Source organism: Lichenostomus cassidix, chromosome 3 (genome assembly GCF_008360975.1).
Source record: "Lichenostomus cassidix isolate B80296 chromosome 3, HeHo_3.0, whole genome shotgun sequence".
Lineage (NCBI taxonomy): Eukaryota > Metazoa > Chordata > Aves > Passeriformes > Meliphagidae > Lichenostomus > Lichenostomus cassidix.
In genome coordinates, this window is record NC_139483.1 from 26,782,942 (window position 1) to 26,807,609 (window position 24,668).

At 43.3% G+C, this 24,668-nt stretch overlaps 1 long non-coding RNA gene across 1 annotated transcript in view; it reads right to left on the reverse strand.

The window, feature by feature from the left end:
- Positions 1 to 24,668, reverse strand: part of LOC146439329 (uncharacterized) — a 58,909-nt gene that overhangs the window by 14,044 nt on the left and 20,197 nt on the right. Inside the window, exons 5-6 of the long non-coding RNA XR_014850751.1 lie at positions 10,535 to 11,268; positions 6,138 to 6,298 (exon numbers count right to left, since the gene is read on the reverse strand). This is a non-coding gene — a long non-coding RNA (uncharacterized LOC146439329). The remainder of the gene's footprint in view (positions 1 to 6,137; positions 6,299 to 10,534; positions 11,269 to 24,668) is intronic.

A 24,668-nucleotide genomic window follows, 5' to 3' on the forward strand; every position in this document is an offset into this window, starting at 1 on the left:
TTTCCAAAAATGGCTGTTTTGTCTGTCTGCTGATCCTTAACTTATCCAAAATCTCTCTCAGCTAATGAGGACCACGTGCCAGTCACACTTCATTTAAAAAGAGGGGGGTGAAAAGGAAGTTGATGTTGTGGCATATAGATATTAAAAAAATAAATCAAATAAAACTTGGCCTTGTAAATGGAAATCAATGGACTGCAAAATTGTATTTGTTCTAGCTGCATAGAGTACTTGCCGAGTTCCTAGCTGTTTGTCCCTTTCTGAGGAGAGATGGGGTCTGCTCCGTTTGCACTGTAATTGCAAGGCTGAATTGAACCTTTCCACTTTCAAAACAGTTTATGCATACAAGAAAAATTAATCTCACAACATCCCATGGGACACAAATCCTAGCCCTTATTTAGGGAGGGAATGAAAGGAGAGTGGGTATTTTGTCCAAAGCCATGAAACAAGTCCCTGTTAGAAGTGAAATGCTTGGCTTCTGGTCTTATACTGAGAAATTCTGACTATGCCCCTCTTAAAATTCTTTCAGTATCTACAAACTGCAGGCAACATAGTATCTGAACAGTAATAATTCATGATAAAGCACTGTAGTGACTAGCAGGTACAGCACTGCCCTGTAACTCCTTGTGAGTGTGGCTAGCTGTAACTTTCAGCTGAGGTGTCACAGGAGACAGTGTTGCTTCTCATCTGCACTACACTTAACTGCTGCTTTTCTGAAAATCTGATTCTTGATCTTTTAGAAATCCTAAGAAAGCTATATATGACCTAAGGCTCTGCTCAGCAAAAATATTTACATATTACTTCATGGAACACACAAAAATATTCCTGTTATGAACAGCCCATTATCACCAACATATCAACGACATCTGCTTTTTGTTTTTTCCCTATTCTGTTAATAATGACGATTATTTATATTAGACACAGAAACAAACAGCATTTCTTACACTTTCTCGTTGACTATAAGTGCATGTAATTACCATACAAAAGCTACATTGTTCTAAGGAATTTTATCAGACTGACTTGCACTGGTCAAAAACCCTCCAAAACCGTTTTCCCAGGATTTTCCATGTGTGGTCCTGAGTACTGAGGATTTCATTTCATGTCCAAAGATTGTGGTATTTAAAATTCATCACCTTAAGGATGGGAAGCCAGTCAAATGAACCTTGCAAGGCTGAAGGAGATTGTTTTCAGACTTGAGAGGGTACAACTGGGTAGGAAGACTGGCAACCAAACTAAGACCTGACAACAGGGTAAAGTGAAAGCTAAAAAGAGGAGACAGTTGTAATGATCACATCTTTTTCTTAGAAGTCCAAATGGGTGATGTCTAAGATTAGAACAAGGCAGTAAAAGACTATTAGGACAAAATACAAAGAACCTGGAATTTGCCACTTCGAGTGCCATGGCCTTCCAGTGCTCTGCAGGAGGAGCCTGTTCATGCCATCCACCAGGGCTGTCCTACCAAGGAGTTGTGTCTTCTAAAACTGTTCTCAAAAAATTTTAACTGTATGGAGTATGCTATGCAAAGCAGTTATCAAAAAATAGATACCAGCTCTGTCCTTGATATTAAATAGGATCATTTGGATTACTGCAATCAAATATTAAAAAAAAAAGCATTCATTATGAATGTGAATTTACATCCCTTCAATTGTAGAAATGATCAGAAGAAGATCTCGTTTAAAATTAGCATTCTTTAAGTAAGACTTAAAAATTGAATTGATTGGAGAATAATAGCCTATCCAATTCTTTGCTGCCTTCAACTCTCTTTAAAATAAGAACTTTTTCCTAAGAAATATATAAACCATTATTATTTTCAGCCCATATCAGTTATGCAGCCCCAATCGGTTTGGGGCAAGAGTTATTTTGGGTGGGTTCCACAGGGATGAGAATGCTGATGGAGTTGGTAATTCCTTATATCAGTCCTCTTGATTAACACCAAATACACAAAGCTCTTTGTCCTTGAACTTTTAAAACCAAGGCCAAACAAGAAGGAAGGAGTTTTGTTTGCAATTCTAGGTGTCTTTTCCTTGAAAACACAGAGGCCGGAATCCCTCCCTCAGATTTTGTTTGGAGTCATGCCGCTGAGGCCTCCTCCAGCTACACTTGAGCCTGCTTTGCTCTCTTCTATTTCTGCCTCTCTTCTACCCTCCAAGGAAATTGCTGCCCTCAAGCTGATCTCTACCTGAACGGGTAGATTAGTTCCTAGCCAAACCACCCTGTTTCTGGGTTCACATTCCTGAAGAGCCTTACGGGGAGCCTGCCCAGCTCCAACTGTTTCAGTGATCTGTTAAGACTGAGACTGGTTAACACCCTAAACTCAATCATCACTGTTTTCAGTGCTGTCCCACAGCTACTGCCACTTTCCAAGACTGCAGCCAGAGAGCTCAGGCTCCAGTATCACCCAGCCCAGCCCCAGGGCTTCCCCACATTGTATACACCCCTCTGGCATTTCCAGATGCTGCTTTTCAGAACAAGAAGCATTCAGCCATGGGGGCTGTTTGGTGCTTGCCTTTGCTACGCCTTTTATGATTATGACTTTGAACTAATATTATTTGTGATGGCTTTTTGTCTATCTACATCTTCCTGGTATTCACAGCTAGATATTGCACTGGAAATGCTGTTTAATAGGAAACTCCCTATGGCTCCTGGGTGCCACTGTGTCCGTATGCCATCTTCCATGAACTTGGACACCCCTCAACACTGCCTCCCTTGCACCGTGCTCTCCAGGCTGGGGACAACGTTTTCAACTGTCCTATGGACAAAAAAGGGAATTCCTTTTCTTCTTCAGAGGCTACATAGAGGGCAGTATGTGTAATTTCCTTTCCTGTAAAGGGAAAGGGTTTTTGCAATGAATGGACAAGCTCTGTCCATCAGCATAAAACATTCAGAGTGCATGCTGGAGCAAAGGCAGATTATTTCTAGGGGATCATAGTCATTCCTTATTCAGCGGGGTTTTTACCCAATTTCTTGTCTTTTGGCAAACTGATTTCCCTTAAATTTCAGAGGGAATGTGCTGAATGGCAGCTCACAGGCCAGTCACTCAATTGATGCCAAGTGACATCTGAACATTAAACCAAACAAAGCGGTCTTTGGCCCAAAGAGAAGCAAAAGTACATATGTACACAATATATATGCACACACAAAGAAGCAAAAAAACCCCACAACGAAACCCAGGCCAAGCCACTCCAAAGATTATAAGTAACTAAGCAGAACAAAGGTCTATCCCTAAGTGCTAAAGATCAACGTGAGGGCTTTTTTTATGGCTGATAACATACCGTGCCCCACTGTTAAGGACTTTTTATAGCTGAACAAAACCTGACAATCAGATTTTATGCAGCATATCTCATAAAAAAATGGGAAAGTGCTCTGCCAAGAAGGTCAATATTGTTATCTCTGTTTCTCGGAAAGCTGAGCAGCAGAGTGGAGGTAAAGGTGTCTATGGAGCCTTACTTAGAAGGCTGTAGGTGTGCAAAAGACTTCTCCAGTTCAATAGTCAGAAGTATGAAAGGGCCAACTGTGTTTTACTTAGGTGGTTACACACACTGCCCTGTTTGTAGTAGGAATGTTTCCCAAGCACTGCAAACACTAATTCAGCTCCACTGACTGCGCTGGGAGTGCCTGTGGCAGCCAAGGCCACCCCTACACCAGGGGACGGGCAGACGAACAAGTTCCTGCACCGTCAGCTGGAGTATGAAATTACAGCACTTCAGCTGCTTTGCGGGAGCAGTGGTGCGCGTGCCCGGCTGCCACCGCCACAGCCAGGCCACTCACCCTGCACTGAAATCCTGTCACCCACTCCGGCACGGGAGGACAGAGCAGGGGAAAGGACAGGCTAGGAAGAAAGCCAGAAGGGGGCATTTAGTGAATCCACTGCGGTTCCTTGATCCCAGCCAGTGCATCCTTGCCATGCTTTGGGAACTCGTGTGCACCTGGGAGCCGGGACCCTGCAGCAGCAGCAGCAGCGCCCAAGGCAGATGCATAACAGCATTTACAGATGCTCTGCACAGCAGCACCAAGGACAGGCTCCTGACCCCATGGTCACACTCCTGACTGTGCTGGGAAACAGCTAAATGACATGCAACATTTACTGTTGGATTTTTACATGAGGCATGGCACTGGCCTGGCTCCCTGGTTTCCTGCACGAGAAAACCTCTTGCCACAGAGTTCAGAGTTCCTCAGCAGGGAGAGAGGACTGGATCACTCTCCCTTTCCTTTGACATGCACAGAAAAAAAACCCTCTCAGGATAACTTATTAACCCAAATTACCTTCCATTCTTATCAAGTCACACTGACAAGCTTTTAGCAAGAATTCCAGAGCCCTGCAAAGGTCCTCCACGTGAATTTTCAGACTCGGTGGAGACCTGCCGGTTCCCATTCCTTTACTTGACCAAGCAGCCTCAGCAAGGGAAGCTGTAGTGCAAAGCTCACCTCTTCTGTAAGGCTGCTCCATTTGCCTCTGGTTTACCCTGCATGAAACATGATCTACAGTTTCCACATTTAAATCCCAGCAACATCCTCTGCAGCCTGTTGGTCAGTCTGCCTTTCAGCTCAGCGTGGGAAAAAGCTAGGAGCAGTCAGTCTCTCAGTACGGATGTATATAGCAGACTGTGCATCTATATGTTGTCATGGAGATGCCTTGGGATTCATCTGAGGGTTTTGCTGGTTGGGTTTCTTCGGCATCACACATTTGTACAGAAATTAGGTTTTGACAAAAATACAGTATCCAAAGTTTTCCAAAGCATAAGTGGAACATAGATCTGTGTCAGAGCAGATCAGGTCACCTTACTCATGATGACTTGCACAGGCCTTAATTTTTTATTTTTCACTTACATTGCTCCTGATTTCATATCCACATAACATCATGGAGTTCAGAGAATTAAAGTAGTCAAAAATAATCAAGGGGAAAAAGAAGCAGGCCATATGTTTTAAAAGCAGCCATTTCAAAATGCAAGATGACAGAATATAGTAGTCTTCTGCAAATCCAGGGGGACTCAAATAACTGGTCAGGGAATTGTCCTTAATAGTTAACCATCAGAGACATCTGAAACCTCCATCTTTTTCCACTTTTATTTGATATTTTTAAAGGTAAGCAATTTTACTGCTTGTGTCCATCTTATTTTTTTCCTATTAAAAGTCTCAAAAATTTAATAAACATTATTTTCAGTTACACAGAGCTGTTAATTTGTAATCTTTTAAAAGGAGAAAGAGTTAATCCATTTCCAAATTGCACCTTGTCCATAAGAGGCAAATCATGTGGCCCATAGAAATCATATTTGAAACAGTGCAGTAAATGCCTGCAATTACACAGGCTAAGGAACTAACAGCTAATTGTGTAATCAGAAGCAAACCTGAAGAGCCACCATCAGCTCACAATCTCCAGACCATCTTCAATCTGAGCATTTTTTAAAAAGTATCACCTCAGTCTTTCTAGACAACATCTTTACAGCATAGCCTTTTCTGTCTAACCACACAGTTAAACCTCTCACCTATCCAAGCTCTTGTCTAACTGTGCTAGATTAATTTTTTAATTGTACTTGGAAATGACAGTCTGCTGCTGGCCTCTTTCTGAAGTTACTCAGATTTGAGATTACTGTAGAGAACCTGCTGCATTTTCATACCACTTCTAGTGCAGATCCACTGACTGAGAAAAGCTCCCTTGTGTCTGTTGACATGAATAATCCCCAACATTTTTAATACAGGCTGCCTTTGCCAGTTGGCTGACACTTGTGCTATGCCATGAATAAAAGCTATTTGATGACAGTTGAGAAATGGACGTGAGACACTTGCTGCTGTATTTCCTCTGCTCTGTGGAAGCTAGTCCCTATTATTTGTCATGTGCAGGAATGTAAAGATATTAAAGCCGACTTGAATGGAGCCACTGATGACATGCTAGTGCAAAGCAATGTAGAAGTGAGACCCAAACCTCTTCTGATCATCTGCTTATGTGTCTCAAATGTCTTTGCTGCCTTTCAGTCACTGTAAGTTTAAATAATGCTCATTTTTATGCATTTACCTTGTTAGAGCATCCAAACTGTGCCTTCACATCAATGCAGAAAAGATTCCTCTTATTAGCCAGCTAGAGGAAATTAAAAGTGTTCTGTGTATCATATAAGCAATGGGATTAATAATGCATGGTTACTTACCAGTGACTGCTGCTCTTCAAAAGACCCTTGTGTGTTTGTATCTGTGGGGTGTGCACTGTAGGAGAACCACAAATTCCTGGTGTGAAGAACATGCACTCCAGAAAAACCACGTGGGACAGCAGCTCAGATGACTCTGCATGAGGGCATGTGGTGTGTTAGAGCTAGCAAGGAAGAAAAATATTGAGTTTTAAGGTAGAGCTGACAGAAAAAGAGTGTTTGGCTAACAGAAATGGGAGATGGATTGAGGTGTCTGAGGAGTATGAAGAAAAAAAATAAGATTGAACCAACCAAGAACAAAATGTTGAGTAGAAAGAGCAGAAAGAGAGATGACTGGAAGAATACAGACAGGAGGAGGAGGGGGAGGAATGAGATTAAAGGCAAAGTAACATTACAGAGGACCTTGAAGGGGAAGATAGGGAGATTTACATGGAGGCTGAGAGACATGAAATCAGTGGGATCTGAGAGATGGGCTGGTGTGTCACAGCTGGGGGATAAAAATCCCCAGCAGGAGACTTCTGAGCAAACAGGGGAAGAAAGTCAGAGGAGAGGAAGGGAAGGACAGACTGCTGCAGCACAGGCATCTACTGCATGGATAAGAGTCTTTTGAAGATGGACAGTAAGGGAAAGGAAGACTTAAAGAAGATTTAATACATTCCCATACTTAAGAGACAAAGCTTACAGATAACCCATTAAAGCCCTTTTATTACCAAAAAGCCCCAACATACATCATGAAGTTTAAAGGCCTGTCAGAAAGAGGCAGCCCATGTTATACTCAGCAGGCAAAACTTCTTAAAATATGGTCAGTGGCCTGCAAAAAAATCAACAGGGGCTGCTATCCTCAAACAGAGCATTCACTTGATTCCATTCCAAGTTGATCCTTGCCCTAGGTTTTGCCCTTACTCATAAGTAACATTAAGCAGATTTACAGGTTAGTCAAAGTTTTCTCTCCACAGAAGTCCTTACCAGTCTTCTCTGCAAACCTGACCCAGCTGGGAGAAGTGCTGCCCTCTCCCCTGCTTTCAGATCAGAGCTGAAGCTGACCAAATGCACCTGCCATAACGACTCACCAGTAACAACCCTGCACCTTCAATATAAAGTTTCAAGCACCTGATATTAGTGTGACACTGGCAAGCTCTGCTGTCTTTGCCCCTGGGCCTGGAGCTCTGAACAGCACTGAGCTCTTACAGGCACCCAAGGAGAGATGAGGTGGCAATGCTTCATAGCTGTCTCTGGGAAAGGAAGCCCTGTGCTCTCCAGCAAAATGGCCAAGACAAGATACTGCACAAAACCTGCTGAAGCTGCATGAGAAAAATCAGAAGCCAGAGAGAATTATTTTCCCCCAAGAAGAGGGATGAAATGGTGTGAATACATAGACAGTGTCCTGAGGGTTATAAGGCTAGACATGGTGACACAATGATGGAATAATTTCCAGATGATCTGTCAAGCAGAAGATGCTTTGGAAAGCTTTTTTAGCCAGATCAGCTTTTGGGATGTGTGACTAACAGCAATAGGCCATAATAATTATTTTTTAAATGTCATTTCAAGCACAGTTTTCTCCTGATTATCACCAGAGCACATTTCTAGCACGGAGTGCCTTTGTACAGTATATCTTGGTTGTATCTGAAGCTAACACTCAGCTCTAGGCAAAGATGTTAAAAACAGTATAGCATTTTGCTCTTGCAAGGGAGAAATCTCACAATTAGGCCATCTGCTACTTTGCACACCAGTGACAGCTCATCCTCCTATTTGCTGATAGAACCAGGGCTGGCAATTAAATAGCAGCCCTTCCTCCCTACCCTCCTCCCAACAGCTATACCCCTGTGCCACAGCTCCTCGTGTGCATCACCCACCAGGGATCTCCTTCTTCCCCTGAAGATGGACAAGCTGCCCTGGTGCTCCCCTGCCAGGTGCCTCCCTGCTGCTGGTCTCTGCCCCTCTCGTTTGCCCTGGCTTTGGCTCACTTGAGCCACAGCTCTAGGTGGGGTGGGCTGATGCTGATGTTGCTGAGGATGAAGCTTCAGCTCCTCGATGCCTGGATACTTGTTCTCACATTATGTCAAGCAGTCACAGTCAGAAGGGAGCTGCCTCTGCACCTGGTGTGACTGCTTTCATGTAGATTGAGCTTCCTCAAGACAAATCTGCTTCAAAGTAGACTGACAAAATGACTGAGGACACACCAATTTCAGCCTTCCTGCCAGCAGGAAGAGAAGGTCTCATCATACTCTATCTCTACAAATAACTGCACCCCAGAACAGGGGAACCCACCCCACCCTGCAATGCAGCAGTCAGCTGTTGTGGTGTGGAGCTCAGCACTGCTCAGCACCTTTGCACTTTCATCAAACTCAGCTTTTCCCAGAGCCTGAGCAGCCCAAATCCACATCCTTGCAGCACATCACAGTCCCCTGGGCAAGAGTCCACTAACTTCTTCTTCTTATGTGTGCTCTGTGCACAGCACTGGCCCCATGGCATGGAGACTGCAGCTGCTGTGTTCTCCCCTTCCATTGCCAGCCTGTGCCCTCACCCTTGCTGCACTCTTCAGGAATCCTCCCGTCCTCCACCCCTCTGCAGAAGACAGCTCTCTTCAGTGGGCTGCTGGCAGATAATCTGCCTGACTCATAATGGCTTGCTTTCTTTTAAGGAAGATGGATATCTCTGAAGTTGGTGATTTCTGAGTCTCTCAAATTCATAATCCTGTGATTGCTGCACTATCAGCACCAGAGGTCCTACAGCACAGCAGCTGGACGCAGTGGCACACAGATAAACACGGTGCACATGCTCTGTAAGGCAGAGACCCAGAGCAGCGCTGTGCTCCTGATCAGATACCACGCTTTGCCTTCTTTCAGCACATCAAACACGTTGGTGTGTTTCAGCAGGACCCAAAAACCCAGCCACAAAAAGGCAGACCTGGGGCTTAGATTCACACTCACTTTTCCTCGGACAGTTCTGTAGAAAGCTAAATATTCATGTAATTACCATGTATTTCTCTAAGGGGGCTTGTTCTCTTAGTGCTAATCCGGGCTGAATGGCCAAGCACCCGGAATTTTGCTTATGGCGCTGGATGAATTCACCTGTGGGGCAGCTGATGGATGCAGGACTCTGCACTATCCCAGCGCTGGAACGGGGCTTCCTCGGCTCAGTGCGGCGAGCTGCATTTCCCCTCGCTGAGCTTTCCGGCTTGGGCAGACATTTGAAACGGGAGGTGGTCTGGGTCGATGGAGATGCTGTTTGTCATGGGGAAGAGGACGCGTTCTGCTGCCAGGCAACCGGCGCTGCAGCGCCCGTGCCAATGGCTGCAAACACCTCTGCAGAGGCAGGTCTATGCGAGGAGCGGCCAACCCGGGGCTGCTGCGGGGGTCCCATCGCCCACGGAGCCGGGGAGTGCCTCAGCTGCTCCTCCAGAGACCCCCACGGAGGCAAAGGGGGGAGAATGTGCTGTGCCCCCTCTCCTCCCTGAGGATCCCTGTGCAGGGGCCAGGCAGGGCACTCCGGGAGCCCAGTGCAAGCTGCACCAAAGGAGACTTTCTTTCTGTGCTGCTGCCAGCGCTGCTCAGCGGGACATGCCCTCGCAGTGCAGACACAGGGGAGAGGCTGCTGGCTGAAAGGTGGTGCTGAGGGGCCTGAGGGGCTGTCTGCAGAGCCCCTCGCCCTCCCTCAGCACCCATCCGCAGGTGCTTGGGGGGTTCCATTCACCCATTCTCCAGCCAGCTCTCTGCTCCTGCCCGCTCACTCCTCTCCATCCTGTGTCACAGCCTCTCTGCAGGGCTAGCACAACCCAGATAGCTCCATCACTCGCCAAATTTTCACTGTAAACTGTGCCCCAAAGAAATAAGCCCCTTACCATCCTCTTTGCTGCATCTTCAGCCACCCTGGCAGGGGTCAAAGGAGGGGAGAGAAGAGGAACCCCAGACTGTTGTTGGTACCAGTTTGGGGAGGCAGTGCAGCTGCTGTTCTGGATGATGAGCTCAGGAGGGAAGTCCTATAGTCTACTCTTAACCTGGGTCATGAATTTCTTTCCCCAAGCCCTGCTGCAAACTGCCACACACAGCTTGTCAACCGAGGATACAATAGATTTGACTCATGACAGATATGCATTCACACACATATATATGCATGAGAAGCTCATTCAGTAGGATTAGACAAAATTACCATAACGTGTGCAAAACAGCAGTGCCATCCACTGAAAGCATGCCCTTTGCTTGCTCATTTTGGTAAATGGTTTTGATTTCTTCCAGCCTCTCACTCCAGGAGTATTATTGTGGAGAAAACATAGAGATCTATGTACTAAGTGTTTCAAGAACTTTTCACACAGTGATAGGCCTCTGTAATCTTACATTCCCCAGGGAAATTTTTATTCAGATTTTCATTTAGTTTTTATTTTACAGTTTAGGGGCAGATACCTGGAATGCTGAAGAGTGCATCTTGTTCCATCACGCTTGGTGCTTCATGGACAGGCTTTGGCCACAAGTCCAGTGGGAAAGACATAACTTATTCAGAGCCATGCAGATGACAGGTCCTCTCTCCACTTCGCACAGCTTAAACCCTAGAAACAGCAATGTGAGGTGAGAGCAGGTGAAGAGAAAGGCCAGATCAGATAATTGATTGTGGCTCCCCCCAGATCTCAGTGGATGGAATGTTATCTGCAGGAGTTTGAAGCTGGAGGATAGGAATCGTGTCCCTTCTGGATCGCAGGAGCTATTTACCTGCAGTGTGGGGACTAAACCCCGGGTACAGCGAGCAACAGGGCAACAGCACTAGCAAAGGGCAGGTTAGAAACTGCGTTTGCTCCTGAAGCTTCTTCCCATTTTGCCCTATATTCCTCACGTGTGCTGGTGGTGAGGCAGGTGCCATGGCTCCCCAGTGCAGATGGCAGGAGATGGAGCACTGCCTCCACCAGTGCTGCTGGGTGCAGGTGACCAAGGCTCTGCCGGCCGAGCAGCCCGGACTGGGAAGCAGACTCGGATACAGCCGTGCACAATGCTGCCTGATGATTCACTCCAACTCGCTTTTCATTCCCTTGGGAACACAGAAGGGAGGCAGGGAGCAGATCAGCACCCCACAGACACAGTTTCCCCATACGTAAGCTTACCCTTCCAGCGAGCCTGTGTCCTTACTTAAGAGGAATATGGAAAACCTGTCAGAATAAACACCAGTAAGGATTATTGTAAGGAAGTATGAAGCAAGGATTTAGCCTACAGCCTCCAGCTCTCATCAGTTGTAATAAGAGGAGAGGGGCAAGCTTGAGGGCTGTCCTGCAAACCGGGCAGGCTGTGATGATGCAGAGTGCTACCTGTAAGCCACTGGGCTGGCCTGGAAATAGTTTCTTTAGCAGAGTAAAAATACCTGACTTTGACAGCCAGCATGCTGGTTTGTGTATGCATAATTTGCTGTGATCATGCTATAAATCAAGATGAGACTGCTAAAATTATGTATGACCTCATTTGATAGATTATCTAATAAGAAATTTGCTAATGCAGTTTATCACTTAAAAAGCCATACGACTGCTAAGGATGAGTACTTTACTGCAGCACATTTAAACCTAATTGTCAGAGGAGAAAAGCAAGCGGATTTCAGAGGTGAGTTAGAAGAGCATCCTTATGAGGATGATGTCTTCACTAAATCAGTGGTGCAATGCAGCAAGCAGGGTGGAAAGGAGTCTCCTCTGGATAAAGGTACAGAAAGCTGCTAGACAAGGCTGTGCTGTGTGAGAATACTGCATGGACTCACTGATCAGTAGCACCTTTATAAATGTAAATAGTTGTATCCCAACGGGCATGCTTGCTTTTATTGTTTGATCTAGTGTTATCTTTTAATTTTTTTGACATTTCAGTTCTGTTTCACTGTCTTGCAAGCAGGTCTAAAATCCTTGATATGTGGAAAGAAACTACCAGCCTAGACCTCTAGCTCTAACTTGCTATTCTGGTTATGATGCCTGTCAGAATAAAAAGAGTAATTGTTTTGCTGCTATATGTTACCATCAAATATTTTTGTTCTTCCAGTCCTGTGACTCATTTAAAAAGACTGAACATCACTTTGACATACACAAACAGAACTAGAAAGCAGCTCAAGCCAATGAAATAAAGCTTGTTTTGCAGGTTTGTTAATCACTTATTCTCTATTCCAATCCCAAATTTATGATTAATATGATTAAAATACAGATGCTGTTTTCTTTACTGATGTTTTTCTAAAGCTCATTCTGGGGTCTAAGAGCCTGTATATATTGCCTGGATATATGATATTGTTCAAAGCCTCTGAGATAAACATTAAACCTCCTCACAACTCTGTGTGTGTGTGTGTGTGTGTGGAGGGGGAGGTGTTAGAGAAGTGATGATTTTGAACTCCATTTTAGGATTGGGAAAAATGAGGTGGAAACATGAAAGAGCTTACAAAAGGCCACACAGAAAATCATTATCAGAGCCAGGGCTAAACCTCTGACTTCCCTGATCCCCATCTCATTTCCTGAGCGCCCAGAGCAACACTTGCAAATGTCCCCCTTCTATGCCCCTGCACCTTGAGCATATCCTGCCTCATTTGTACCCTTCCCAAAAGGGGGAGTTTGTTCTTCTCCAGGGAAAATGATGCATTATGGCAGAAATGGGGAAATTGGATGTTGCTGTACAGAAAATGTGACCATTGGCACAAGAAGGTAGGAGGTAATTTTACTGAGCACTGCTAAGTCAAAAACGTAGGCGATACCTCCACACTGAGTTAGGTGTGTGACTAATGATTTGGGATTATAGAGGAGCAACTGATGTCACAAGAAAAGCAAAGATACCTGCAAAACACTGGAAAGTCCACAACCTGGGATCAAGGAGCTAAGGAAGGATATTTTGGTAGAGGCATAAATTAGAGTAATGCAGGGGGACTCCCCATGACATTTGCACAGGAGGCCCACCTAAATATTATGATGACTGTATTGGTAATGTAGTGCCAGTTGAGTAGCTGGAACTGTTCCTCAAGTAGCTGGGACTGTTCCTGAGATCTGGAGCCTGCATTTCTGCATGAACACACAAAACAAAGCTGTGTGTGTACATCCAACTGGAGTGATTTGTTTACAAAAGAGAAAAACACAAAGTAATGGCAATATTATCTGCCTGATTAAATGGCCCAGCTCTAAAGGGGAGAAGCCACTTGAGGGGTAACAGCATAGTTCACCACCATGCCACATCACCATTTGTGGCTTTCCCCACTGGCTTTAATTGATACAAACTGAGTTAGTGGATTTTACATTGAAGGCACATCTCTACTGGACTCATGGCATCTGCTCACTCACCCTAGATTGTCAAATAACTCCCTGATTATAATTTTTGGTCACAGTTGAAATGCCTTCGGACAGAAGTTTCATCATAAAGCTTTCATTAGTCATTCCTTGAGTCATCCTGTTTCATGAGCTCTTACCCGTACCAAGATAAAATCTAGCTATCAGTAACAATTCTCAGAGACCTACCAGTCAGTGTTTCTGTGATGCAACCTGTAGCAGCCAGGCAGAATTTACTCCTCCATATTTTATCTCCTGCCAGTCATCAGCAAGGCGAAGTAAAAACAGCTGCTCTGAGCCCACATTATTGCAGTGAGATTCCAAGGGAGAGATGCTGAACCTCATTTAAAACCAAGGGAGAACCAAGGGAAGAAATAAAAGTCCTAAGCCTGTACCCTTGAAGCTGAATGGCTTTTTTTCTCAAAACACATCTATTCATAAATGCTTCTCATGCCTGCTGGGCAGTAAACCTTGCCATGTAGCTGCATATACTGTGCTTGGCCATATGGTTAGCAATGCACCATGAAGAGAGACATATCATAAAAATAGTACTTGTAGAAATATTCTTAAAACACCACTTATGTGCCAAAAATATCCTCTAGAAGAAACAGACTGTGAAAGTACATATTGAGGTTGCTATCTGGTGCAACAGGCAAATACTCCTGCTGTGCAAATCAAAAGGTGGATTTTTTTTCTTTGAAAACATTAGGTAATATTCCTAGAAAGACAGAACTTAAATGCATGGCAGGGACTACAGCATGCATCCACTGATCAGTGGTTCAAGATTGCCTGGAAAAGTCCAGGGGATGTGGGAAGAGAGCAAGGCTGCAGCTGTGGTCATACCTGAGGACTATGATACATTCCTTGAAAGGGTGGAAATCCAACCCTACCACACATTCTCCTAGATCATATGGGAGATCTTTAGCTGAGTCACCAGAGAAGAGCAATATAGAAATTTCCAAAGCTGGAAGGAGCAAAGTTTTACAGACATCCTATTATGTACAACTTACATAATCTGAGTACTTAGCTGCTTAGATAATATAGTGATAGAACTTTATAGAATTAAAAAAGAAAAAGCTTCTCACAGATAATAATATAGCAAGAATGGAATTAAAGTGCTCAAAAATCTGTAAAATAAGTCCCATTTTCTTTCTGGCTTTATTGGACATTTCCAAGAGGGACTTAATGCAACAAAGATGATGCCTCAACTCCTACAGCCATGATATCATTTACACTGAACTGTGACTTCTCAAAGCATTATTTTGTTTTTGGAAACAGAAGCTTCTGGTGACTTAGACACAAAAGGCAAAGATCAGGGTTCAAACAGTAGTCTTAAGAGGACTGTTTTTTTTCCTGTTCAACTGCAAAACTTGCACTAACTTCAGTGTGGATTCTTACTCTTGTCTGTATGCAACACCTAATGTTTTGCAAAAGATGAGCCACTCTTATCGCCATGTACGTAAAGATAAACACAAAAATATTGCACAAGTGGCTACAGCAAAGGACTGTAACTAATGGGGAAGAGTAACGATGCAAGCATATTATACCTAGAAATATTTCTTCCCTGATCATGAATTTTGGAGTCTATCTATCTTACATAAAATACTGAGGACTTAGATCCTCCACTGACTTAAGTCATAGCTCTATCAAAGCACATGGAATTATGTTGATTTTTATAAGATGATCACATATTTGTAAAACATATTTTGGCCTAGATGGCTGATAGACTGGAGTATGTGTGTAGAAGGAAATAAGCCCTTTTAGAAAATATTACTCACATACTTCAGTAATGTGAGCAAGAAAGAAGTATGTCTCAGCTGGTGAGAAATGTGCCCTTTTTTCATATGTACAAGCCATGCTATGAAATAACAACACCTTGTGCTGCAGAAACAGGATGGGCACACATATGAACAATCCAAGAGGGTGCTTACTTCAGAAGTGTTTCCTCTGCACTGCTTCTGGTGCCTTCCTCTGCTTCCTTTTCCAAGTAGCACCTCTCTGGTGGCTCAGCTGCTGTGCAGGTTATTCAAGGACTCTTTTTCAAGTTCCAGTACACTTACAGGGATAAGGTTTATCTGAAAGGCAGACTATGCAAACGAACATACAACAAACTTATGCAGTTACACATTTTTTCCACTCCAAAGATTGTTCTTCCATCACCTGACACTTTGGTGCAAAATGCATCAACAGCCTAGAAGCTGGTATGTAAACTTCACATGCCAAACAGAGGGAGTGCTGAGGACCTCCATAGCTGAAGATTTTCCATGGTGGGAGAAACCTATATTCATGTGAAGGTGGAAAACTTGGTTTACCAACAGTTGGGCGATTTGCTTTGGAATAATTTAATCACTATTGGCATTAGACCAATTAGTACTTTACATGGTGCAACTCTGCTTGGGGAAGCATAGGCTTCCAGCTTCCATGACTAAACACAGGACTGAAAAGGGCAAGGAATGATAACAAAGGAATTCAAATTACCTACTACCAGAAAACAAACCTGATTTCCAACCAAACACTTGCCATTTAAAAACAGTTTACCATAAAACCCTCATTTCCTTGGTGGAACCTCCTATCTAAGGTTATCTTGGGATTAGAGGTAAGATGCCAAACCATTTTGCTTATTGACAAAAGTCTGCCAGTTCTTTACAGCAACAGTAAAAAAAATGAAAGGTAGCTACCTGTGGTGCTGCTCTTCCATAATTTTGAACCTATTGTTCAGGATATTGTATTACTTTTTGTCTTTATTTATTTCCAAGTGCTATTGCTTGGCAGGCAAAACTCTTGGACTGTATTATGTACCAATCCTTCCAGCATCTAGGTTTTCACAGTGTTATTAATACTCAAGAACACTAGAACAGATCTAAAATAAATATTCCACTGTACTCTTCACTGGGTCCTATGCATCAACTACTGCGCTAGGGTAAAGAAATGCTTGGTATTCCACAACTGGATGGAGAACAGAGAAGGGAGAGCTCACAGTGAAATGCTGGGAGCTCACTTGCTGTAAACAAACAGAATGGAAGATAAATCAAAGCTGTTCTTTGATCCCAACAATCCAGGCCGTGTTCTGTTTGACTCTGCACCGACAGCCAAGAGCCCCTTTGCTCCCTGCATGCACAAGGCATAATTTAGCCTCCCTGTCCTACAGAGCAGCTGCGTTGGTGCAGCAGTAATCAGGCTGGGATGAATCTGTGCAGCCAAATAGGGGCAGGGCCCTTGCTCTATCCCCAAGAGCAGCACAGGAAACCTCCCGTGGAGGAGCAGCCGGCTCTGCTGCTCAGTGCTTGCTGTGACCCAGGTGCCTCAACTCCAACACTCATCATGTTTCCCTCTCTGCTGCTCCCAGAGGACTTAAAGGTGTTCCCTCAGATGCTATAATTTACCCCTTCCAGGCATCACTCCTGTTCACCCATGCAAGGACAACAGAGTATTTAAAGCTGAAACAGCCAAAGAATATATTCAAGAATCTATGATAAAAGCTACAATTTTATGCACCGTGGAGCATCCATCAAGGAAATGCACAGAGCTAGCGCCGCAAAATAATTACATGTGTGGAGTCCATTGTAAACACAGCTTTTATGTGCATCAGCACAGCTGGGGACAGTGTTTAAAAATATAATTATGTAATGCATTTTATGTAGTCCGTGAGCCATTCAAATGATACCATCGGTTCAGCAAAATTGCATGCAGCAGGTCGGTATCTATTGGCCTGAGCAAAGAAACATTTTTCAAGAGCATTATTTTTTTTTCCTGCCACAAAATAGATTTGTCTCCGATGCCTACGGGGGATTTGTGTCTCTGTCATTGGCCACTTTCTCTCCTACTTTCACCAATGAAGGAGAAAGAAATGGGGAGTTATTTTTGGCCTTGCAGCAGACTCCAGCATCTTAATCAGTTAGTTCTGAAACCACTTGGGGTGGTGCCGGTTCTGTTTTCATGGCTTTGGAGGGAAGGAATTTGTGATGTCTGACTGTTAGTGAAAGGAAACAAAGGGGCTGTTGTGGGGTGGAAGGGCAAGGCAAGGTTAAGACGCTGTGTAAGGAAGCAGAGTTCAGCCTTCAGTACTCGATGTGCAGCAAATGGGGAGTCGTGGCTAGGGCAGCGCGGAGGAGGCTATTACAGAGCCACACACAGGCTTCAGTTAGCAGGATTTCTCTATTAAAATGCATGGAGAAAGCAAGCTTACAACCACACTTACTGCTGACATCCTCATACCCCTCCCCACCGCCACCCCTCCCCATCTATTTTATCCTTGCAAAGCTTATAGTGTATGAGCTACAAAACATGCAGAGGAAGCTTTGCTTTCCTTCTTCTTTAACCTGCAATTGCAGCTCAGTTGAGGTGATGCAACAGGAAAATTTCTGAGACAGTGCTTAACCATGCTGCTAAATTATAGGAGCTGCAGTATCCACAGCTGTCTATCTGAGACAAAAACTGAGGTTTCTAGATACTACTTAATGGTCATTTTAAGGCTCCAAATCTTTCACTACTTTGCAGACAGTAGATTATATATCCTAGCCAAATCCTACATGGAAAATGACATTTGAGCTGTCAAAATCTCTCTAGGAGACCCAGAAGATTGCTTTTTTTCATTTAAAGAGACCATTAAAGAAATCTGCACCTAATTTCATAACTCAAGATCCACAGGTGGGAGTAGCGAGATAGCTTCTTCAGCTAGCCAGGAGCTGCCTGGCACAGAAACAGGACTTGATGCTAATTTCTAAATATAGCATCTGATATCTGAAAAGCGATTTCCTTTCCTCTGTTAGATGCTGGGTCATGTGTAGCATACAGAAAAGGAGAGTGGGGACCAAAATCCTGGTGTCTGCATTCCTGATTGCGTGCTAGTCTCATTGAGAGACATAGATCCTCTTCCTTCCTATGAATATTTTATTTCTCTTTGCTTAGTGGGACAGCATTGATCAGAAGACAGAAGATATCACAGCCAGAGGAATCCATCACTGGCTGCAGAATGGCACAGCAGAGCCAAGTGGGAATGCTGCTGTTGGATCACATCTGGATGATCGGCAATGCTCGACAGAATAGCTGTTTGTCTGAAAGACAGGCACAGGCATCATCCAGCTACATTTTCAACAGGAAGCAAATACAGCACTGTTTGAAAAATCTCAGAATTGCCATATGCTTGATTTCAGAGCTCCTAAGGTATTGAGATGTTTCCTTCTCCGTGGAAATCTCTGTAAAATACATTTTGTAGATGAAGCTCTTTGTATTTTCTGTGGCAGATTGTACAGATATAGACTAATGCAGTGCATACCACCTCATTTCAGGGAAAGCTAGGGCAGCTATCAATACCTTGCCTCCACTGCACAGCCTACTGGCATGTGGTGGTGACCATATTTCATGTCACATTACACAACGAAGATAAGGTTTCCTGTGAACAATTTAAGTAAGCAAATATACACACACGTACATATTGCATAGATACTGAGCAGAATCTTTACACATTATTAGGAAAAGATTGATTTGGGGGAGGGCTAAGCAGTTATATGGTTTCTGTAATTGAACTTGAGGAAAAGCAAACTTGCATTTTTAAAATAATTCAACATGTGCTTTTTAAAGTTGCGCATAGTGGATTTTTTTTCTGAGAAACTTTATCAACACAATTACTGCTTTGCAGCACAAGACATAGGGTATAGTCAGTCAAAATGAAACTATTACCTCCTATCATGCACACAAACAGAAAGTATAAATAACAGTACTTTAAAATTCATTTTCTGAGCAGAATTGGTCAATGGTCAACTAAGAAGTCTTTCAGTGTGTAGTATCAGTATCGAATGAAGGAGTTTTATGATAGGGATTTTTTGTAAGATGTAACATTTTATATTCTCATGGGAATTTGTAATTGTCCACTTGAATGTGCTTGGTAATTTAGAGCAAGACATATTAACACAATGCCTGCAGACAGTGAGCTGGGCTTTCAAAACCACACTGTTGAGCAAGCACTGTCACAAGGTTGTATGTCTGTGTCTGGTTTATGCAGGAGATTATTCCTTTGTGAGTCTGGTTCAGAATGTGTGATGCCAACAAGCAAAGACCAAGCTCTTCTTTATGTGTCTCGTCTAATCCAACTGGTGTGGTATGAGTATCAAATAAGTTGGAAAAGTCACAGTTTTGGACCCTAAAATGCTATATTTACTACCTTCCAAAGGAAACATGTTAAGTAGCGTACTGTCAGCCGATGAGACATGGGGAAGAGGCAGGAATGAACAGGCAATGCGACTTCCTCAGGATCACATAACAGCTTTGTAGAGGAATTCACAGCAGAGCCCCTGACTTGTGTTCCACAGATTGCTAACCACTCTAAGGTCCAAACTGCTTGCAGCGTGCCTTTCCACAGAATATCACAACACTGCAATACCACGGAAGCACAGAGACCACATTCATTGAACATCCGTTAAATAGATCTGACTTAGGGTTCTTAACAAAAAAGTTACTTCAAAGGGTACACCCTATCCAAGTGCATTCAACACAGCTTTGTGGCTTAAATGCTAAAAGCAAATTTGATTACAAAACCACTTTCAAATGTAATGTGTTTTATATGATCACAAGGAACCTTCAAAACACAAAATTATTTAATTTATGTCAGTACCTTCTGGGTGAAGCCTTGCTGTGAATTCAGAGGTAGAAATATGCAGGCAGAATGTTGTGTCCTAGAAAGAACAAATGCTACTTCTCCCTTTATGAGAGAACAGAGAATCCCAACATTGACATGAGCATGGAAAAAAAAAATTGGTTAAAAGCATGGAGAATCCTTCAGACTGTGAGTGCAGACATTTCTGATTATTCAATAAGAGGTTAGTGCTAACTATATTTATTAGTCAGCAGAATTACCTAGGTGTAACTAACACTCAGATTCCTTGAAGCCAGTCACTCATTCTTAAAATATGGTACATATGTGAAACTGTTACCTCTTCCAAAAGAGACAACTGCCTTGGCACAGCAGAGTAAGTAATACTGCAGGGTAAATGGTGGGATTTGATCACAGGTCTGAAGGAGTGTTGTAAGGAGAACCCATCAACCCCATGCCCTTAAATTCCTTCAGTGCTCTTCCTTTAATCCCTCATACTAATGTTATTTATACAGTGTTTATTAAAAGTGGTGTCTAATTTCAGATGCCTGACTGAAACCACCCAACTACCAGAGGTTTGCACACCTCCATCTCACTCCAACTGAGATAATGGAAGCAATGGGCAATACCTAATCCCATCTCCTGCCCTCTGATTGCAGTAACACATTCTCACTTTTTCAAACACTACTACTCAGCACAAATGGCCATTCAAGCTGCATTTCCTTAAAAAGGTATGAGTTGGGCAAGAATTGGTTATCTGGGGACTTGCAGGCAAAATATGTTTTTTAAGTAAGAAGATACCAGCAGATGGATTTCATGAAGGAAAAATATTGAGCAAAATGCCATAGCCAGTCCAAGTAGTTACAGCAAAGAAGAAATGTGAAACTGAAACCCAGCTTGTAACCATATCTTGGCAGTATGCGGTTGCAGGTAATAATTGTCTTCACAGTCCAAATTCTCATGCACTTCTCAGCCCATGAAATGGAACGTTGAGAACATGATCATCCTGACTGGCAGTCAGAGCAGGTGAATGGCAGTTTTTAACTACTTGGAAACTACAAAAGAGACTCAGCCTTCAGAACAAGTAGGTGCTGGTCAGCCTCTTCCGTGGTGACCCTCAAAAGCACCTCATAGTGAGGATATTTTGTTTTACTCACTATGCACAACAACAGAAGTGGTACTATGTCCTCATCAACAACCAGGACAAGAAAACAGCTGCTTTAAGGACAAGGAGAAGATAACTAACTTCTACCTGCAGCACCATGTAAGAGAATGGTAAATGTTTCTTTCCCCATTGGAAAAGATAGGTAGGTGTGGGGAAAGATTCACAGAAGTTCTTACCCTCCATCCTATCCTGAATTTTGTAGAATTCATGGCTGCTGGCTTAGACCTAAGGCAAGTTTTGAGTATTCACTTACCTGGCACATGCAGGTGAGAAACTGGTCTATTATAAACCCAGAGTTAAAGGCAAGAATGGATCATTACAATCACCCTTTCTAATCTCCAGTGTATTTAATTTCAATTCAGTAACACCATTAAGACCCCATAACCATCTATTTCAGTAAATTACTGGATAAAACTTGTCTTATGAAAAGTTATTAATTCTTGTTTTAAATAAGAGGATATGAACAATCACTCCCTATGAAGTTCGTATTAGTAATAAAAGTAATTTCAAAATAAAGACAAATTTCTAATTTGGGCTTACTTACCCTCAGGTTCCAGATGTCTGAGACATACCTCACCAGTCTCCACACATTCTCTTGAGCCATTCAATAATATTTTGGCAGTACCATCTTAGCATGAGGGTACTTTATACTGAGCAAGTCAGCTTATAATCTTCTTCCTGATAAAGCTAAACCAGCTCTCCATTGAGGCCCTCTGCTAAAGATTCCAGGCCTCAAATCTGTTTGTGGCTTTCTGTGACATCTTTAATCAATACCTAGGCAACTAAAATACCTGTCACAAAATAAAGGATATTGAGACAGAAAAGGGGCATACGAGGAGAAGGAGTGTGCAATCTAAATAGCAGGTCTACAACATTACAAAATACAGTGTTCTGGTCTAGACTTCATCTGTTTTACTCTGTTTTCTTAAGGTTCAACCTTACCTTTACATTTCCTAGACATACAGGAACAAAAAATTATGGAAATCATTGTATTTTCATGTCTGAAGACAAATTTTAGACCCCCCTGCATTACAGAGAGAACGGCTTAGGCACTGTGCAGGGCAGTGTTCAGACAGGCTGGGATTAAGGAGGAGTGCAGGGTGTACCCAGGACAGCCTGGAGCTGCCTGGAGCTGGCTGCAGGGGTGCTTTGCTTCCCACTGCCAAGGGCTGACCGGGGCTGCTTCCACCCAGCCCTGCTGTAGGTCATCTGCTGGGTCCTGAACAGGGCACTGATATTTGGGCTCCAGGCCGTGGCTATTCAAGGACCAAGTTCATATTTGCTAAGCTGTTAATTACAGTGTAGGACTTAGTTTCTAATACCAGTGACACAGCAGGAAGCTCCCAAAGTCTCTACTTCACCATTCTCCACCAGCACCAAGGGGACTCCATACCACTTCTTATTTCACATCATTATGCTTTTAAAAATGATCACATTGCAGTTTCAAGAAGGAGCCATCCTAGGAATGGCATATATTTAAAAGAAAGGCAATTTCCAATTACTGCAGCCTGTAAAAGCCAGAGATCAGATTCAATTACACTGCACTTCGCAATTTACAATCTGTTGGTGTTCATTTCAGCAGAGGCTTGTTAAATGCTCTCTTGCTGCAGACCTTCAAAATGTTCTTGCCAACTGAAACAGCAGAAGTTCTTAGTCCAGAGCCTCACCATAGCTTAAGCCATCAAAATCTGGGCCAGACCCCAGGCTCCACTCAGAAGCTCCACTTTGGTAAGAGTGGCACATGGCTGGGTTTCAGCCCAATGAAGGAACCTGCTGGGCTACTGAGCAAAGTTGGTGTGAGCCCACATTTAAAATGTGAAGCCACCAGAATACACAAACACGCCATATGTCAGATTCTGACAGGCTCACAGACCTATTAAGTGCTTCTAAGTCCAGAATCTGAACGTCCTCACATTTTTCTTTTTTTGAAAATGAGGCACTCTGGGTTCACAGTTTGGTTGCTATTGCTGTGGCACATAAATTCTCAGAGATAACAGGCATGTGGTGTAGGTGCTCTTCCTAATGTTTCCTGATGCACATTCAGCAGATCCACAAGCCAAGGCAGGTGGCAAAATCCAAGGGAGGGATCACAAAGGCAGTAGATTCCAAGGCAGGTGATTTTTGCAAGCCTCTTCTCATAAGTACAATGCAAAATATCCCTTAGGTATGCTACTGTAAAAATTAAGCAGCAGTGGTAAAGCCAATAGAATCATATCAGTTCATACCAGATCAAAATGTGGTGCTCTCTAGGAAGCTATATATCAGTGGTATATAATTAATTAATTGAAGACACAGGTTTCCAAAGAATCCATGGCTCAGGAAAAATGCAAAGTGTCTTTTGACCTGTTACCACAAAGCAGGTTCAATATATACCATTAACACTGATAGCAAAAGTATTTGCAAAAATGGAAAATGATTACATTTCTAAACTTATCCCAGAGCTAACTTGCTCACTCCTTCCCCTCTTTTCTGCACATCTGCTTGTATGTACCTTGTCAAATACCTGAAAATGTGAAACTAAAGCAGAGGAGGAGACTAACAGAAACATCAGCCAGCATCCCTGTTAGTACTGAAAGATGAGATGCATTTTCCAACAAGAAAAGTGCCAGAAACACTGAACTGATCCTCTAGCAAGGCAAATCAAAATGATTTAACATTTGTTCAGGAGACTAGATAGCAACAAAAGTCACTTCCATTAAATCTTGCCTGTTAACAATGGCTTAGTATGAAATTAGCATACTCCTGAACGGGCCATTGACCTTAGGTTGTGGTTACTTACCTGCAGCATAACAGTGCAGTGCACCATGAGAAAAAATAGTTCAAAGTGGGCAGCTGCCATTGCAGATCATGGGATGCATTAATTTTGTGTATTCAAATTGCATTTATTCTAAATAATAAGTGCTCCCCTTTCTACATTTCATTTTTTAAGTTTGCCTTAGTGGGTGTTAGTAAATTTTCCTTTCTGTATTGGTTTTGGGTGTGGTGGAAGCCAAACATACTTATCTGCTACTGTTCCACTAGTACTGAACTACATTACCAATGACATGGGCTACAGGGGTTTTGTGTAATCAGGATAAATCAGAGTAATTTCAGAGAAACGCATGGAGTCAAGCTCAGATTGCACAAATTGCTCCAAAGTCACAGGAGGAACCAGGTCATATAGCAGACAGCAATCTAAAACCTAGATTTGAACAGGTGTCAGTTGACCCTCCTGCCATGAAGAACGATCAGAAAAAGCACCAGGGGAGGATGAACGGGAATGAATCCTGAAGGAGCTACAGGCATGAGAGCCCTGGTTCTCTCAGAAGTCCAAGGACTGCAAAAGCACGCAGCAGCCTGCAGGGCTGCTGGCTCTTACTGTGCCAGCCCTTGGGGGAGCACAGCACGAGCTGCCCTTGGGCAGCATCCAACAACAGGTTTTGTCCCTAAGCCGTGGGGCTAAGGAGCTTCAAAGGAAGAGGTAAAGTTGACTTTGGCAGCCTTAAGGAAAATCTCAAGGCAGTTTTTGAGGTGAAATGAGGA